The sequence below is a fragment of the Piliocolobus tephrosceles genome, chromosome 5 (genome assembly GCF_002776525.5).
Source record: "Piliocolobus tephrosceles isolate RC106 chromosome 5, ASM277652v3, whole genome shotgun sequence".
Classification (NCBI taxonomy): Eukaryota; Metazoa; Chordata; class Mammalia; order Primates; family Cercopithecidae; genus Piliocolobus; species Piliocolobus tephrosceles.
The window spans coordinates 114,414,381-114,426,181 of NC_045438.1; the positions used below are offsets into that span (position 1 = coordinate 114,414,381).

An 11,801-nucleotide genomic window follows, 5' to 3' on the forward strand; every position below is an offset into this window, starting at 1 on the left:
AGACATTTATGTAGCCAACAAACACACGAAAAAAGCTCAAATCACTGATCATCAGAGAAATGCAAATCAAAACCACAACGAGATACCATCTCATGCCAGTCAGAATGGCGATTATTAAAAAGTCAGGAAACAACAGATGCTGGCAAGGCTGTGGAGAAATAGGAAAGCTTTTACACTGCTGGTGGGAATGTAAATTAGTTCAACCATTGTGGAAGACAGTGTGGTGATTCCTCGATCTAGAACCAGAAATACCATTTGACCCAGCAATCTCATTACTAGGCATATACCCAAAGGAATATAAATCATTCTACTATAAAGTCACATGCACATGTATGTTTATTGCAGCACTATTCACAATAGAAAAGACCTGGAACCAACCCCAATGTCCATCAATGATAGACTGGACAAAGAAAATGTGGTACTTATAACCCATGGAATACTATGCAGCCATAAAAGGGAATAAGATCATGTCCTTTGCAGGGACGTAGAAAGGGCTGGAAGCCATCATCCTTGGGAAACTAACACAGGAACAGAAACCAAACACTGCATGTTCTCACTCATAAGTGGGAGTTGAATAATGGGAACACATAGACACAGGGAGGGGAACGACACATACTAGGGCCTGTTGCGGGCTGGAAGGAAGGGGGAGGAACTTAGATAATGGGTCAATAGGTGCAGCAAACCACCATGGCACACATATACTTACATACCAAACCTGCACGTTCTGCATATGTGTCCCGGAACTTAAAATTTAAATAAAAAAAAAAAAAAGAGAGAGAGACAGAGGGAGGAAGAGGCAGAAAAAAACAAACAGAAATGTGCACAAGATCAGAACAGACACCCACCTCACCAAAGAAAATAAACCTCACCAAAGAAAATAAACATGGCAAATAAGCACATCAAAAGATGCTCTACATCATATGTCATCAGAAAACTGCAAATTAAATCACCAATAACATATCTATTAGAAAGACCACCAAATGCTGAAAACTGACACCACCAAATGCTGGTGAGGATGTGGAGCAATAAGAACTCTCACTTACTGCTGGTGGGAATGCAAATGGTACAGTCACTTTGGAAGACACTTTGGCAGCTTCTTACAAAACTAAATATACTCTTACCATATGATCCAGCATTCATGCTCCTTGCTAATTATTATTAAGAAATCATGCAATAATTTCTTAATACTTAGAAATATTTACTCAAAAGAGTTGAAAACACACGTCCACACAAAAACCTACACATGAACGTTTCTAACAGCTTTTTTCATAGCTGCTAAAACATGGAAGCAACCAAGATATCTTTCAGTAGATTAAAGGATAAGTAAAGTGTGGCCCATAAAGACAATGGAGTATGATTTAACACTGAAAGAAAATGAGTTATCAAGCCATGAAAAGACATAAAGGAGATGAATGCATATATATATAAGTAAAAGAAGCCAATAGGAAAAGGCTACATACTGTATAATTTCAACTGCGTGACATTTTGGAAAAGGCAAGACTAAAAAGATAATAAAAAGATTAGTGGCTGCCAGTGGCTAGGCGGGTGGAAGGAAAGAATAGATGGAGCGCAAAACATTTTTAGGGCAGTGAAACTACTTTGTGTAATATTATAATGGTGAATTCCCGTCCTTATACATTTTCCCAGATCCATAGAATGTACAACACTGAGTTAACCCTAATTAATATAAACTATGGTTTGGTAACAAAGATGTGTCAGTGTAGGTTCATCAGTCATAACAAATGTGCCACTTTGGTGGGGGGTGTTGATGCTCTAATGGAAAAGACTACTTATGCATCAAGGCAGGGGTTATACAGAAAATTTCTGTACCTTCTGCTCAATTTTGCTGTAAACCTAAAACTACTCTAAAGATAAAATCAATTTTTAAAAAGTGGGCTGGGTAAGTTGGCTCGTGTCTACAATCCCAGCACTTTGGGAAGCCAGACAAAAGGAAGGCTTGAGGCCACCTGTTGCAGTCCTAGTTACTCAGGAGGCTGGGGCAGGACGCTGGGGCAGGAGGATTTCTTAAACCCAGGAGTTTGAGGTTACAGTGAGCTATGATCACATCATTGCACTCCAGCCTGGGCAACAGAACAAAATCCTCTCTCTAAAAATAATAATTAAAAATAATAATTTTTAAAAGGAGATATTCTTGCTTTAATAATGGACTTAAAATAATTTGTTTATGTTTACATTATTTAGAGGATTCTATTTCAAGTTTTATCCATAGAGTAATTAGGATTTTCTCAAAACTCTGTATTTTCTAATTATTGTAGTTCATAAAAAAATAGAGAAATACTGGCATCATGAGAAACATACAAATCTATGATACCAGCCAACCACCTATTTATCAAGGTTATTCTATTCTTAACTGAATCAACCTACACCTCTGCTATTTGGCAGATTGGTAGAGAGAGATGATATCCATAAAAGGGTTATTTGCATACACTCTATGTAAATTTAAATGTATAAAATATATTGATGCCACAAATAAAATTTAAAAGTGTACATTAAATAAGACTTCCTCACTTTTCATTTGGCATGCCACTTAAGATTCTGGTATCTCCATGGAACACCCCACTAGGTATTATCGATACTGTAAAAACAAAACATACCTAAAGTCTGGCTTCTGCAGAGGTGTCCCTGATGCCAAGATTCACATTTTTGACCTGGGACAGAAGAAAGCAAAAAATGGATGAGTTTCTACTCTGAGGCTACATGGTGCCAGATGAACATGAGCAGCTCTTCTCTGAAGCACTGGAGGATGCCCACATTTGGGCCAACAGATACATGATAACAACTTGCAGCAAAGTTGGCTTTCATATCCTAGTGTGCTTCCACCCCTTCCAAATCATTCACAACAGAAAGATGTTGTCCTGTGCTAGAGCTGACAGGCTCCAGATGGGTATGGAAGATGCCTTTGGAAAGTTACAGGGCACCATGGCCAGGGTTCACATTAGCCAATTCACATGTCCATTCGCACCAAACTGCAGAACAAGGAGCATGTGACTGAGGCCTTATACAGGGCCAAGTTCAAGTTGCTTCACCAGCAGATGATTTGCATCTCAAAGAAGTGGGGCTTTACCAAGTTCCAGTCAGATGAATTTGAAGGCATGGTGACTGAGAAGCAGCTCATCCCAGATGGCTGTAGGGTCAAATATAATTGTGGGTTTTGCCATTAAAAGTAATTTCTTTTGCACCACCCTAATACATCCCCAATTGTGGTCTCCTGGACCAGTGACAGGTCCTACATTCATGAGATTTTCCACTGTGCCCCCTCCTCTTTCTGCCCACCAATAAATCCTACTTCCTATAAATAAATAGTAAATAAGACTTAAACTTAAGTAAATATGCATCTATCATTTAATAACCTTGTGAGGCTGGGCTTGTGACTTCTTTAAATCTAAGTCTCCAGACTCTTAGGTTAGGGTAGATTAACACCTAACCCATAAATGTCCTATGCTAGTGTTTTATGCTAGAGTGCCTGGGATAACAGAAAAACCAAAACCCTATTATACGTATTGATATTGAGCCCAAAAGTAAATCAACAGCAGAAACAGAATCAAGCAAAGCGGCTGGTATAGATAACTGTAAGAATTTCAGAAAGAGTAAGCAGGAACTTTACTCTTAAGCCTTGGCTGGAAAAATAAGTATTCCCATTACTACTACAGAGTTGGCTTTATACATCGAGTACCATATTAGTAAGAAAAATGCCTATGGGTGTTCGAAATGTTTATAAATCTATTAATTTCAGAATGAATGTTTTCTGAATTCTTCAAGGTGAAAACCAGTTTTTACTCTTCCTGGCATTGATCTTTCTCCACAACTTGCTCTAAAAAAAATCAATGGCCGTTTCTTGCTGGGCTCTGTTTGGAAGGAACTGGAAGCAAGTCAAACAGCTTTGGAGTTTATTTTTGTTAAAGGGTGGGCACAATAGAGGACGTCCTCAACATCTGCAGCATCCATGATGAATTATTTATTCCTGATTACTCTGAGCAGACAGACTTGTTTGCAGTAGTATGTCACACATATTACAAAAGTTAGAATGCAAATGAAAGAGGGCCAATCTTATTTTTAGAACCATAAAAATTTCTTAATGCTTAGAAATATTGTCTTTGATGTTAATGATAAAAAAATCTTTTAAATCAATTTTTGGCTTCTAATAATATATTAGTCCTATGTTTATATTTATATTTTATCAAGCTTTTAGTGGTTGTATCATATGTCAATCTTATTTTTATGGGTATTCTGAAGGATAAATCTTAAATATGATATCCCATTACTAATTTAACTTGAATTGACTTAACTGTCTTCAATAATGGGTTGAATAGAGCAATATAATCAAAAGTCATTTTTAAATTAGTTTAAATACATGTGAATCACAATTGAGAAACTTGGTAAAAAGGAAATTCCATTTTTTCTTAAGAATAAAATATGAATTTAGTCTCAGTGTGTGCCAAGTGTTGTTTTGCAGTTTATTATAAACAAAATGATATTCAAGAATTATCTTTTCATTTAACTAAAATGTATGTAATTGCTGATAAATATAGTACTCAAATATTCCTTATTTACATTATAGGTAGCTGCTATTGAAGCCATATGTATCATTAGCTAAAAAAATACCACTTCATATTTTCTCTACCCCAGACCCTCACCAAACTCTTCAATATCTCCACCATTGTCATCAGCAATCAAGAGTGAGCATACGTGTTTGGTCATGGCTTTGCTACCTTAATAATATTTATAAGATTTTATTGTCAGCCTGCTTCAGTGAACTGATGAATAACTGTTACAGTATTTCTGTGGAAAAATATTGTCTCTGCACCTACAACAGATAGACTTCAAAGAACTTGTTAGTTGAAATGTTGGTTGGTATTGTCAAAGTTATCATTTCCAAATTGATTTTCTATTCAATTCCTTTTCAATACCCACTTCTATATGCCCGATTTACAATTTTTATTATTCATAAAGAATTTAGAAAATTCTGATAATTAACATGGAGAAAACTTTAAAATGATATAACACACCACTTTGGAGAACTCTATACTTATTTTGCCACGTTTCCTTCTAAGAATACTCCTGTCTATATTCGTGTCTTTCATATAGTTTTTTTTTAAGGAGCTGCTTAACCATGTTATTTTAAAGCTGAATTTTTTACTATAATATCTTAAGTATCTTTACATTTTATTTAATATCCTATCACAACATAATTTTAATGACTACATGGTATGAATTGTATGAATGTACCATGGCTTTTTCTTTATTTTCTAACTTGTCCTGTATTAGAAATTTAGGCTGCTTTCCAATATTTAGCTTTAGAAGCAATTTTGTGATGAACGTCATTGTAGCTATACTCTGTCCACATTCCTATTTCTTTGGGATAAATTCTCAGAATAGCAATTTCTGGGTCAACATATAAAAACCTTTTGGCTGGGCATGGTGGCTCATGCCTGTAATCCCAGCACATAGGGAGGCCGAGACAGGAGGATCACTTGAGCCCAGGAATTCAGGACCAGCCTGGGCAACATGGAGAAACTCCATCTCTACAAAACAATGTCAAAAAATAGCCAAGTGTGGTGGTACACACCTGTGGTCCCAGCTACTCGGAAGACTGAGGTGGGAGGATCACTTGAACACAGGAGGTAGAGGCTGTAGTGAGCCATGATTGCACCACTACACTGCAGCCTGGATGATAGAGTGAGACCCTGTTTCAAATAAATAAATAAGATTTTCAATAGGTTCTGAAAAATTGTCTTTCAGAAATATATTAGGTTTGTGCAAAAGTAATTGTGGTTACTTTTAATGGCAAAAATTATGATTACTTTTGCACCAACCGAATAGTATCAATTTATACTTCCACCAAGTATGTCTAAGGGTCCTCTTTTACTTGACCCCTCATCAAAACCTATGGTCCACTATATTCTTCAGAGTATATACTAGAAAATCAAGGGGGAAACATACAATCAGGGATGGGGGAATGGTGAGAGTAGAAATAGGAAGGAAAGGAGGCCATGACCTCCAGATGTTGGACAAATCACAACTGTAAGATCACTGGGGAATGAAGAAAGGGTTTGTTTGGAAGACTTTGAGGTCCAATGTGATTTTATTATACGAGGTCCTAAAAGTCTCCTTCAGGACTTCCCATGAAATTCCCGGCATTGGTTTTCTCAGGAACTTTCTGCTATAAAAATTTAGAATGTCAGGGCTAATTCTTCTCTCAAAAGTCTGATTATAAAAGCATTTTAAAACCATGACAATCTATGCAAACATAGAAAACATAGATAGAAAAAGGCTATGGGTGTTAGGAATGTTTATAAGTCTATTATTTACAGAACACTTTCTGAACTCTTCAGAAAGTTAGAAATTATAATAATTCATGCTAACCTCCCAACAAACTGATAATCCCAAACTATTGTTAGAAATATTAATTATTCATAATGTGTCTCCCATTGTCTTGGGATTATATCTTCTCTCACCTGACCACAGAACAGAGTGCACACTTAGCCTATTATTACTAGATTGCAAAACAATTTATAGAAAAGAGATTAGATGATCTATAAAAATATAGTCACTCATTGCTCAATTTACTGGGCACAGGTTCAAAGCATTGTTCAATGTCTTTCATTCACACTGTGTTTCACTCTTCTGTATCCAGCTGGCTGCTTCTCAGGACTCACATTCACCAAGATCATTAATATTTTGTGCTAGAATTAAAGTGTGTGCATGCACGTGTGCATGTGTGCGTGTGTGTGGGAAGGAGAGAGAGAGAGAGCACGCATGCAGAGATTTGAGTTCACTTTACATCAAATGGAAACTGCTCTCCCAATACCTGTAAAGGCAAACCAGCCTCTATACTCTGCTTAGGGATTCCTCAAACTAAGTTTGTTTCCTCTCTTGGATACACTGCATTTCTTCTCTATCTTAAGCTACTTTTCAAATTTTAATTATCATATCTTATTTTCGTTAATATGCTTTTTAATTCTCAAATATTTACATGCCAATCTTATAATTTTTCATTCTGGCCTACAAAATCAATTATGAATTCATTTTCATAAGATCATTCAGCTTAATTTTCCTTAGGAGGAAACCTTTTGTCAGTTAAATGCTTTAAATATATCTTCAGTCTCATTCCATTTGAAGTTGGCTTGGAAATAGTCTCTTTAGATAGAATATCAAATTATAAAAATTGAATAACTATCTTTATTTATAAATATATAAAGTTGGATCTTACACTACCACTTCATAATAAGCTTGGTGAAATGGCTCGACTATGAATTTTATAGCTCAAGTTCATTGGAGTGCTTATTTTTTATCTAAATAAAATTATGTGCCATTTCTATAGGATGAATAACTCAGAAGACACATTAAAAAATTCTGGCAATTAATGAGTGTCTACATTTAAATTTTTCTTTTTTCTTTTCTTTTCTTTTTTTTTGAGATGGAGTCTCACTCTGTCACCCAGGCTGGAGTGCAGTGGCACCCATCTTGGCTCACTGCAATCTCCGCCTCCCAGGTTCAAGCGATTCTCATGCCTCAGCCTCCCAAGCAGTTGGGATTACAGGTACCCACTGCCACACCCAGCTAATTTTTATATTTTTAGTAAAGACGGGGTTTTACCACCTTGGCCAGGTTGGTCTCGAACTCCTGACTTCATGATCCACCTGCCTCAGCCTCCGAAAGTGCTGGGATTATAGGCGTGAGCCACCACGCCCAGCCTAAAAATTGTTTTCTTTAATCTTTGAAATCCATATTCTAATAACTTGTTAGTGTTGATGGAGAAATAGACTTAACATTATAAAGTTCCTTTTTCTAGTGCTCACAGACTTTTACTTCACTATTTCTTGTAAATAATTTTTAATGTGTAGCTTTTAGAATCTTTGAAATAAAAGTAGCTTGGTTAATGAAGATGTTAGAGCATTAAACCTCTTTCAGGAGGTCTGAAATTCTTGTATGATCTTATTTGTATATCAACTTAGTTCATTCTGCCTTTTGCAATTATTCAAACTATTAATTTATTATTGAGAAAAAGTCTCGCTCTATCACCCAAGCTGGAGTGCAGTGGTATGATCTCGGTTCACTGCAACCTCCCCCTCCTGGGTTCAAGTGACTCTCATGTCTCAGCCTCCCAAATAGCTGGGATTACAAGTGTGTGCCACTATGCCCTACTAAGTTTTGTATTTTTAGCAGAAACGAGGTTTCACCATGTTGACCATGCTGGTCTCGAACTCCTGACCTCAAATGATCCACTCTCCTTGGCCTCCGAAGTGCTGGGATTACAGGCATGAGCCACCGCGCCCGGCCTGATCTATTATTTTAGATATTCCTATACAATTGTCTCCCTTTGCCATGGTTTCACTTTCCATAGTTTCAGTCACTCACTGTCAAAAAAAAAAAAAAAAAAAAAAAAAAAAAAAAAAAAATCAAATGGCAAATTACAGAAATAAACAAGTCACAAGTTTTAAATTGTGCTACTCTGAGTAGCATGATGAGATTTCGGTATTCTGCTCTCTGCTCCTCTGGACATGAATTATCTGTCCAGCAGATCCACACTGTAGACTTTCCCTTTCCATTGGTAATTTAGTACCCCTCTCAGTCATTAGATCAACTATAATGATATTTTAGTGCTTGTGTTCAAATAACCCTTATTTTACTTAATAATGACCCCAAAGCACAAGAGTAGTGATGCTAACATATTTTTGTGATTGCTCTATTTTATTATTAGTTATTGTTGCTAATCTCTTACTGTGCGTAATTTAGAAATTAAAATTTATCATAGGTATATATGACTAGGAAAAACACATAGTATATATACAGTTCAGTATTCTCAGTTTGCAGGAATCCACTGGGGCTCTTGGAATGTATTCCCTGCAGATAAGGGATAATTATTGTATTTCAGTTTGACAAAGAGAAGTCATGTTTTTAAATAAATGTTACCATTGTATATTTAGTCTGTATTAGAGCTATTAAGATTCATTGGTTTGCTGGGATGGAAAGTATTACAACAGTCCCCAGGGATATTCAAGTCCTATTCTGTATGTTAGGTTATTTGGCAAAGAAAAATTAAGGTTGTAGATAGATCGAGGTTGCTAATCAGTTGATATTAAAGTAACAAAATTATCCCGGTTTATCTAGGTGAGCTCAATATAATCACAGGAGTCCTTAAAACTGGAAGAGGGAAGCAGAAGAGGAAGAATCAGAGGGTGGAAGCATGAGGACTCCACCGGTTGTTGCTGGAGGAAGGAGCCATACACCACAGAAAGTGGGTGACCTCTAGAAGCTAGAAAAGACAGGGAAATGGACTTTCCTCTCAAGTCTCCAGAAAAATACATAGCCTTACTGTCCCCTTGATCATAGCCCAGTGAGAGCCATGTCAAATTTCTGAGCTACAGAATTAGAAGATAATAAAATTGTGCTGTTTTAAACCACTAAATACTTGGTCATTTACTGCATCACCAAAAGAAAACCAATATAGCTGGTAATGTGGCTGCCTAAGTAAACGTTTAGATTAAAATTCTACATTATAACTTAAATAGGTTTAAATATACTCTATGTTTTCCCAACTCTGATGTTTGACTCTATGCTTTTTCTCCATTTATATAGTTTTAGTTTAAGTTCTAGTGAGCATTTGTTTATTTTGCAAAAGGCTGCAAGCTGTCTCCCTGTTTCTGCTTATCCCTATAGCCAGTCATGGAAACATTTCCGGAGTTGCAATTTTCATTTCGTCACTCTATTTCTCACAACTTGGGAATGACTTCTAAACTTCTTTCTCAATATAATTATAATTCTTGATTATGGGTTCCTATTTCTCTACCAAAAAACCCCACCTTCTTGGGCAAGTACATGTGCCTTCTCCTCAGGGCTCCAACAGTACTTTGTCTATACTTGTATTCCCACCTTTCATTGCACTTTGGTTTACTTACATGCATCCATCTGCTCCCACTGGATTATCAGCTCTTTCAGATATTGGTATTGTGTATGGCACATGGAAGATGATCAATGTATAGTGAATACATGAGTAATTTCTACAAGAATACTTTCTAGCATCACAGACACATGGTACTTTTTATTGCTTCTACTTTCCTGTATATTCCACTGACCCTGAACTACACAGGAGGTGCCTTCTCATTTGCTTGCTTGCATTTAGACTAATGAATTCCTTTAAAACTGGTATCTTTGCTCTAGAAAACATCCATTGCAGGCCGGGCGCGTTGGCTCAAGCCTGTAATCCCAGCACTCTGGGAGGCCGAGACGTGTGGATCACGAGGTCAGAAGATCGAGACTATCCTGGCTAACACGGTGAAACCCCGTCTCTACTAACAACAACAACAAAAAAAAAATACAAAAAACTAGCCAGGCGAGGTGGCGGGCGCCTGTAGTCCCAGCTACTCAGGAGGCTGAGGCAGGAGAATGGCCTAAACCTGGGAGGCGGAGACTGCAGTGAGCAGAGATTGCGCCACTGCACTCCAGCCTGGGTGACAGAGTGAGACTCCGTCTCAAAAACAAAACAAAACAAAACAAAACAAAAAAATCCATTGCAAATCTCCATGTGCACTGATGCTGTCAGATGTTACTTTAATGATTATGTTTCAGTGAATTTTGGTGTCTGTGCATTTTGGCAATGGAAAGGGCTAACTGTATTTTTATATGACTCTGAGATTGTATTTATTTTTTCTGTCTACTTGCCATTCCACTCGTTTTGTTCAGCCTAAGGACTGTGGTGAAAGGAAAGGAATTGTCTCCTCCAGATTACTGACTGAACAAACTGGCATATCCAGGAAGGATACTAGGCAGTACGATTTTGAAACCATGTTATATTAGAAATAAAGATACTATGTTTATTTGGCATGAAGTTAAGACAATGAAGAAATCTATTTATCTATTCATCCAGAGATTGAAAGACTACCATATAAAAGGAGTATATTTATTTTCTATTCATTGTGGTTTTAGACATTAGAACTTGGATCAATAGGTGAGAACTATAGGGAGAATCTAGCTTACACTACAATATGTCAGTTCTTTTTAATTTTAATTATTTTGAGAGATTAGAATCTTGCTCTGTTACCCAGGCTGGAATGCAGTGGTACAATCATAGCTCACCGTAACCTCAAACTCCTGGGCTCAAGCAATCCTTCTGTATCTGTCTCTCGAATAGCTGGGATTACAGGCATGCATACCACGTTCTACTAATTTTATTTTTTATTTTTGTAGAGATGGGATGTAGCTATATTACCCAGGCTGGTCTCAAACCAATGGCCTCAAGCAATCCTCCCACCTCGGCTTCCCAAAGTGTTGGCATTACAAGTATGAGCCACCATGCCTGACCTATGTCAGTCTATGTGACTATGTAGGCACTAGTTTCCTGCATATTTTCCAGCAAAGTTTGTGCCATCATCTAAATAAAGAAGATACATCTCTGGGGCAAGGACAGGACACCTCTCAACTCCATCTTATAAATAAAGTATGATTTTTTTATTCACCCTCAATACAAGATAGATGTTTAGAAAATAACTCCTGGTTTGAACTGCTTAGTTTTGAATCCTGGCTCCCAAACTTCCTAGTTGTTTGATCAAGTAAACTTTTTAATTAATTAATTAATTAATTATTTATTTATTTATTTATTTATTTATTTATTTATTTAGAGTGGGAGTCTTGCATTGTTGCCCAGGCTGGAGTACAGTGGGGCAATCTCAGCTTACTGCAGCCTCCACCTCCCAGGTTCAAGCCATTTTCCTGCCCCAGCCTCCCGAGTAGCTGGGATCACAGGCGCCCACCACCATGCCTCGCTAATAACTTTTTTTGTG

At 37.0% G+C, this 11,801-nt stretch overlaps 1 pseudogene; it reads left to right on the forward strand.

The window, feature by feature from the left end:
- Nucleotides 1-2,567: 2,567 nt before the first annotated feature.
- On the forward strand, nucleotides 2,568-3,241 carry LOC111549796 (annotated as a pseudogene).
- The last annotated feature ends 8,560 nt before the right edge of the window (nucleotides 3,242-11,801 follow it).